We start from the raw sequence: 7,480 nt of genomic DNA, 5'->3' as shown, positions 1-7,480 counted from the left end.
TGGAAGGACTGGTGTTGAAGCTAAGTAAGTAAGTGAAGTCGCTCAGTTGTGTCCGACTCTTTGGGACCCTATGGACTGTAGCCTACCAGGCTCCTCTGTCCATGGGATTTTCCAGGCAAGAGTACTGGAATGGGTTGCCATTTCCTTCTCCAGAGGATCTTCCCGACCCAGGGATTGAACCTGGGTCTCCCGCATTGTAGGCAGAGGCTTTACTATCTGAGCCACCAAGGAAGTTGGAAGACTGATGCTGAAGCTAAAGCTCCAGTATTTGGTTGCCTGATGCAAACAGCCAACTCATTGGAAAAGTCCATAATTCTGGGGAAAATTGAGGGCAGAAGGAAAAGAGGGCATCAGAGCATGAGATGGCTGAATGGCATCACTGATGCAATGGACATGAACTTGGGCAAACTCTGGGAGATGGTGAGGGACAGAGAGGCCTGGTGTGCTGCAGTCCATTGGGTCTCAAAGAGTTGGACATGACTGGGAGACTGAACAGCAAGCTTCTCAAGGAGGCTTTTCCTGACTGTAATATTTAAAATTACTACCCACTTCACCCTCACCTCTACCCAAACTCATTCTCTCTCTCTCTCTCTCTTTTCTTTTTTAAGAGGAAAAGGAAAGAGTGGCATTATTACTTTTCCAAGTAAAGGGGGAACATAGTAGGCTAGTGCCTCAAGAACTGTGCCCCCATCCCTGGTGAGAATATGCATCAGTTGCTCAGTCATGTCCAACTCTTAGTGACCCTATGCTGTAGCCTGCCAGGCTCCTTTGTCCATGGGGATTCTCCAGGCAAGAATACTGGAGTGGGTTGCTATGCCCTTCTCAAGGGGACCTTCCCAGCCCAGGGATCAAACCAGGGTCTCCTATATTGCAGGAGGATCCTTTAGTTTTTGAGCCACCATGGAAGCCTAGGTAGAGGTTATATAGTGAGGCAAGGGTACATGATAATGATCAAGGCAGTAACAGTCTTCATTCCTTCTTCTGCAAAGTTTCAAAAGGGTGAGGTTGCTGACAAGATTAGGGTGTGTGCCGTAGTGGTTGGATCTCCTTAATCTTGATGAGCCTCTCTGGTCCCTTTCATCTTGTCTCAGGTGGTTTCCTGGCTGCTTCTCCTTTGATTCCCAACTGTTCTGCCCTTAGGTACTCAGAGAAGGTCATGGAGGCTGGAGTCTTGCTCTGGGGTGATCAAAGAGAGTTCGCTGGGTACAGGCAGCCCATTGGAGCAGGGGTGATGGAAAACTGCAGGATGAGGGGCTCTTGAGGGTCCTTGAAAGCCTTCTTCAAAGCTGTGCTGCTTCCCTGAGGTGTGGGGGAGTGGAGCGTGCAGAGGTCACTATGGTGGTAACCCAGTGACTTCTGGAAGGTAGGTGCCTGGGCTGGAAGCCCAGCTCTGTGGCTTATTTGATAAATATACCCTCCTCCCCTGAGCTTGAAGCCCCTTCATAACCTGAGGCAGTTCTCCCCTCCCATGCCCATCACCCCAGGAGTAAGATATGCTCTGTGGGCCTCAGCAAGGCAGCACCAGGAACTCGGTCTTAGGTGCTCACCCTGAGGCCAGGAGCCAAAAGCCAAGAACCAAGTCTCCTGGGGCCTGAGAGGGAGACAGAAGGGGCAGGGAGGAGATAGGGAGAGAACCAGTGACTCTTGTACCTGTTTTACAGGTGAGGACACTGGGCCCTGAGGGGCAGTGATCCAGCAGGGCTGCCCCAGGACCAAGGTGACTAGATATTTTCAAGCACTGAGTATCTGCACATGGCCTTCTTGCTAAATTGAATCACTGATGTGGCCCTCCTGCTTTAGAACTGATCCTCCCAGTTTGGGGTCCTTCAGCCTGGTCAGTGGCCTGAAGGTGGCACTGAACCCTGGGGGTCTGATCTCATGACCAGGGCCCCTGTGCAGAGAAAGGAGGAGGGGGAGAGAAAAGAGGGAGGGAGGAGGAAAACGGAAGAAGAGAAGGGAACAGAAGCTCATTGTCTCTTTTGTCTTCTTTTTTCTCTCCTTTAGTTTTTTTTCATGGTACCTATCAGTGCTTATTAAATATATATATATATTGGATTCCCCTCTTAACTCAGCTGGTAAAGAATTGCCTGCAATACAGGAGACCCCAGTTCAATTCTTAGGTCAGGAAGATCCCCTGGAGAAGGGAATGGCAACCCATTCCAGTATTCTTGCCTGGAGAATCCCTTGGATAGAGGAGCCTGGCAGGCTACAGTCCATGGAGTTGCAAAGAGTCAGACATGACTGAGCGACTAACACTTTCACTTTCTTCCAGAGCACTGCTGGTTTTTCCAGCAGTCATGTAAGGATGTGAGAGTTGAGCCATAAAAAAGGCTGATCTCCCAAAAACTGATACTTTCAAACTGCGGTGCTGGAGAAGACTCTTGAGAGTCCCTTGAACAGCAAGGAAATCAAACCAGTCGACCCTAAAGGAAATCATCCCTGAATATTCATTGGAAGGACTGATTCTGAAGCTAAAGCTCCAATACTTTGGCCACCTGATGCGAAGAGCCAATTCACTGGAAAAGACCCTGATGCTGGGAAAGATTGAGGGCAAGAGGAGAAGGAAGCAACAGAGGATAAGATGGTTGGATGGTATCTCTGACTCAATGGACATGAGTTTGAGCTAACTCAGGGAGATAGTGAAATACAGGGAAGCCTGGCGTGCTGTAGTTCATGGGGTCTCAGAGAGCCGGACACGACTTTGCAACCGAACAACAATAAGAGCCCAGGCACAGTAATTGTGGTGCATGGGCTTAGCTACTCTGCAACATGTAGGATCTTCCTGGACCAGGGATTAAACCTGTGTCTGCTACACTGAGCTATTAGGGACTTCCCTGGTGGCTCAGACTGTAAAAGCGTCTGCCTACAATGCAGGAGATCCAGGTTCAATCCCTGGGTCGGGAAGATTCCCTGGAGAAGGAAATGACAACCCACTCCCATACTCTTGCCTGGAAAATCCCATGGACCAAGGATCCTGGTAGGCTACAGTCCATGGGGTCGCAAAGAGTCAGACACAACTGAACAACTTAACTTCACTTCCGCTAATTTGGCAAGTGAATTCTTTACCACTGAGCCACCAGGGAAGCCTGTAAAATGTTTTTATTATCAGTCTCCCCCCACTAGCATGTGAGCTCCATGAAGGTAGGAATTATCTGTTTTGTTTGGTTGCTATGTCTTTTGACACTGAATAGATAGTAAATAATGGCGGCTCTACTTAAAGACCAACCTTTTCTATGACTTTCACTTCTAGAATATCTAGCATCTAGTGGCCAGAGGCTAAAGAAATGGAGAAAAACTAATCCTTTCCCTAGATTAATGTGCTATTTCATGGGATGAATATGAACCTAATAGTAAAATAAATATACACAAATAAAAAGTAAGGATAAAGAAGAAAGACCGATCATATTTGTCACAGGTCACCCAGGAAGGATATGCAGATGACGCCACCCTTATGGCAGAAAGCAAAGAAGAACTAAAGAACCTCCTGATGAAAGTGAAAGAGGAGAGTGAAAAAGTTGGCTTAAAACTCAACATTCAGAAAACGAAGATCATGGCATCTGGTCCCATCACTTCATGGCAAATAGATGGGGAAACAGTCGAAACAGTGACAGACTTTATTTGGGGGGGCTCCAAAATCACTGCAGATGGTGACTGCAGCCATGAAATAAAAAGACGCTTACTCCTTAGAAGAAAAGTTATAACCAACCTAGACAGCATATTAAAAAACAGAGACATTACTTTGCCAACAAAGGTCTGTCTAGTCAAAGCTATGGTTTTTCCAGTAGTCATGTATGGATGTGAGAGTTGGACTATAAAGAAAGCTGAGCGCCAAAGAATTGATGCTTTTGAACTGTGGTGTTGGAGAAGACTCTTGAGAGTCTCTTGGACTGCAAGGAGATCCAACCAGTCCATCATAAAGGAAATCAGTCCTGAATATTCATTGGAAGGACTGATGCTGAAACTCCAATACTTTGGCCACCTGATGCGAAGAACTGACTCATTTGAAAAGACCCTGATACTGGGAAAGATTGAAGGCAGGAGGAGAAGGGGACGACAGAAGATGAGATGGTTGGATAGCATCACCGACTTAATGGGCATGAGTTTGAGTGGACTCTGAGAGTTGGTGATGGAGAGGGAGGCCTGGTGTGCTGCAGCCCATGGTGTCGCAAAGAGTTGGACAAGACTGAGTGACAGAACTGAACTGAACCTGGGAAGGAGGTAATTGAACTAACTGTCCTTTGACACAGCTAAACATCGGCCAGGGCAAACACACACACCTATATAAACACAGGTTGTATACACACACACATAAGGAAGCTCAACTTGTTCAAAAAACAAATAATTATCCAGTTTTCCTGCTTTAAGATCCTTCACCCCTTCTCCATGACTCCCCAACATTTGTATGGCAGACCACTGACCAACAACGTTAGAGAAATAAGTCAAAGTTATATCACGAACAGTTTCAATCTTGGGCTAAAAAGTTTAGACTTAATTCAGTGGTTAATGAGAAACTGATAACAACTATGTTTTAGAAGAATTAATCTGGAAAAGATGAACATGATGATTGGGAAGACAGACACTGACAGATACGACAGTAAAAAAGTGAGATAGGAAGCCTTTGCAATCATCCAGACAAGAGAGTTGGTGAGAGCATGAAAACACGATCAGAAAGAAAATAAATGGAAGACATAGAACCTTTTGAGCTTGCCAAGAAATTAGATATGGAAGGCAAGGCATAGGATAAGTCAAAACTGCTTCAGGTTTTGCTAGGGAGGTTAAGAGACTTGATGGAGAATTAACAGAAGAGGGAAAACAGAAAGAGGGACAGGTTTAAGGCACAGAAAGGGAATAGGAATTATGGCACAAACAGTAAAGATGAAAGTATACAAAATACCAAAGGCCAAATGTTTGGCAAAGGTTTTTTTAAAAATATGGATAATACGTGAATATCATATAGAGTGAATATAGCAATAACTACCTAAAAAGTCTTCTTTGAAAGCTTCACTCAACCCCACATATACCCCAACATTTCATGAAAGAGGGAGAAATCAATGTTCCATTTTTTTCTTTATTTTTTTAGAGATGGAAAAGTCTTATATTCTATCAGTCAGGCCCATTGACCGAGCCTGGACCTGGAATCAGGAATAGCTGAGCAGGACCTCTCCTTCTTCCCCTCCCTCTTCCTCTGGCTTCTCTTTGTCCTTCTTATGCTCCTCCTCCTGTGCCAGGGTTTGTTCTGGCTCCTTCCCCAGTTGGACACCACAGTAGGTGACAAATAGGACAGCTAGCATGATCTTTGGGAACCCTGTGGGTAGCAGGCACTGGGCGACCAGCTCTGTGAACTCAAGATTCTTCAGGCTTACATGGTTGTGCATGATGATGGCTCAGAAGTGCATGGCCCCAAAGATAGCTTGGAGCCTGCAGAACATCCACTCTAAAAGTGAGGCTTCGGTTCAGATTAGAGGCCCCTACTCTGCCAGCTTCTGTACCCAGAGTTCAAAGATGAGGCCAAAGCAGTTAAGGCATGACCACAGGTAGACAATATCATAAGACAGAGCCACAGAGTGGTGATGGCAAATGTGCCCACAGTGGCTGCCAGCTCTGGGATCACTGCAGAGTGCTCCCCACCAATGTGGTCATATACATACTTGCAGAGCCAGTCATTGATGCCAAGGTCAAAGTGCATCTCCTCAAAAATGTAGAGCACTGTGATATGCTGGGGAGGCTGGCGGGGGTTCAAGGGGTCGAGGTGCACCATGGTGTTGACAGCGCTGAAGAGGATGGCCACCTTCACCCAGTCATACACCAAATTTGAGTAGGTTAAGCCAGCTGCGGACAGGGGGTCATCCCTGCCCACTCCCCACCCCAACCCAAGCTTCCCAAAATCCAAGAGAGACCCCTATTTTTTTTGGCTGCGCTGGGTCTTCCTTGTGGGGCACAGGCTCTTCCTTGCTGCAGGGGGAGCTTTCTCTAGTTGTGGTGAGCAGGGTTACTCTCTAGCTGCAGTGCGCAAGCTTCTCATTGAAGTAGCTTCTCTTGTTGTGGAGCATGGGGTCTAAAGCTTCCAGAGGAGGCCCCATTTTAACAAACATTGTCATGAACCTTAGCTGTCTTTTTAAGTCTTCCGTTAAGTAGTCTCTTTAGACCATAGATCATTAACTTTTATTTAGTTATTTTTACCAGGTATAAGCATCATATATCAGAGATGCCTTATAACTTAAATAACTTTGGAGTCATATATAATTTATCCATGGATAAGATAGTTGGATAGCATCACTGACTCAAAGGACATGAGTTTGAGCAAACTCCAGGAGATAGTGAAGGACAGGGAAGCCTGATGTGCTGTAGTCCACGGAGTCACAAATGACTTAGCGACTGAACTGTATAATTTATCCATATATAACATATAATCTGGGCTTCCCTGGTGTCTTAGCAGTAAAGAATTCGCCTGCAATGCAGGAGCCAAAGGAGATCTGGGTTCTATCCCTGGGTCGGAAAGATACCCTGGAAGAGGGCGTGGCAACCCACTCCAGTATTCTTGCCTGAAAAATACCATGGACAGAGTAGACTGGTGGGCTCCAGTCCAAAGGGTCGCGAAGAGTTAGACATGACTGAAGCGACTTGGCACTCATGCAACATGATCTTTGCGTGATTACTAGAATGTATCCATAAACAAAATTTAAAATATTTTAGATGCTATACAACTTCACATGAAATTAAACATCCACATTTTCTTTTATTGTATATAAAGTATAGCATTTTAGTATATTAGAAGGAATACCATAATAATTTCTGAAAGGATACACGAGAAATTGTCAGCAGAGATTACCTCTGTAGAGTGGAATGCATGAAGGATGGGGGGGTTACACCTTTCATTTCATTGTACAATATTTTATATGGTTTGATTTTTTTGTTTTCTTTTGGCCGCTCCTCGTGACAAGTGGGATCTTATTTCACCAACCAGGGATAGACCAGGGATTGAATCCATGCCCTCTGCAGTGGAAGCACAGAGTCTTAACCACTGGACCACCAGGGACCTGAAAGCAGGAATTTTAGGAAACAGTGTCTTTTTTTAAATTATGGCATTAGTGATCAGATATTCAAAAAATGATAAGTAACATTTTCTAATTGCCTTTGTCTACAGCCCACCAAAGCTGTACATTAAATTTCTAACACAGTATAGTGAAAACAAACAGAAACATGACTGTCTGCTTCTCTACTTAACAGGTAAATGATCTTAAAGGCAATAAAAGCCTGAGCTTCAGTTTTTAATCTATAAAATATGAGTGATACTTCCCCTGAGATATGATGTCAATATCAAATAAGATCATTTCAGCAAAGGACCTACCACAGTGCTCAGCACTTAGTATGCGCTATATTCCTTTCATTTCCTTAGTATGTGCACCCCTAGACCTGCAGAACAGATCATTATTCATCCAACCAATGCATACTTACTGTCCACCTACTGTATGCCAGCCAT

The 7,480-nt window shown here is 45.1% G+C and overlaps 1 pseudogene; it reads right to left on the bottom strand.

Moving 5' to 3' along the window:
- Positions 1 to 5,138: 5,138 nt before the first annotated feature.
- LOC145539544 (protein-cysteine N-palmitoyltransferase HHAT-like protein pseudogene) lies at positions 5,139 to 7,480 on the bottom strand (annotated as a pseudogene).

This window comes from Giraffa tippelskirchi, chromosome 2 (genome assembly GCF_054371585.1).
Source record: "Giraffa tippelskirchi isolate mGirTip1 chromosome 2, T2T-mGirTip1v1.2.pri, whole genome shotgun sequence".
Classification (NCBI taxonomy): domain Eukaryota; kingdom Metazoa; phylum Chordata; class Mammalia; order Artiodactyla; family Giraffidae; genus Giraffa; species Giraffa tippelskirchi.
This window is presented reverse-complemented; position numbering and strand designations above follow the sequence as displayed.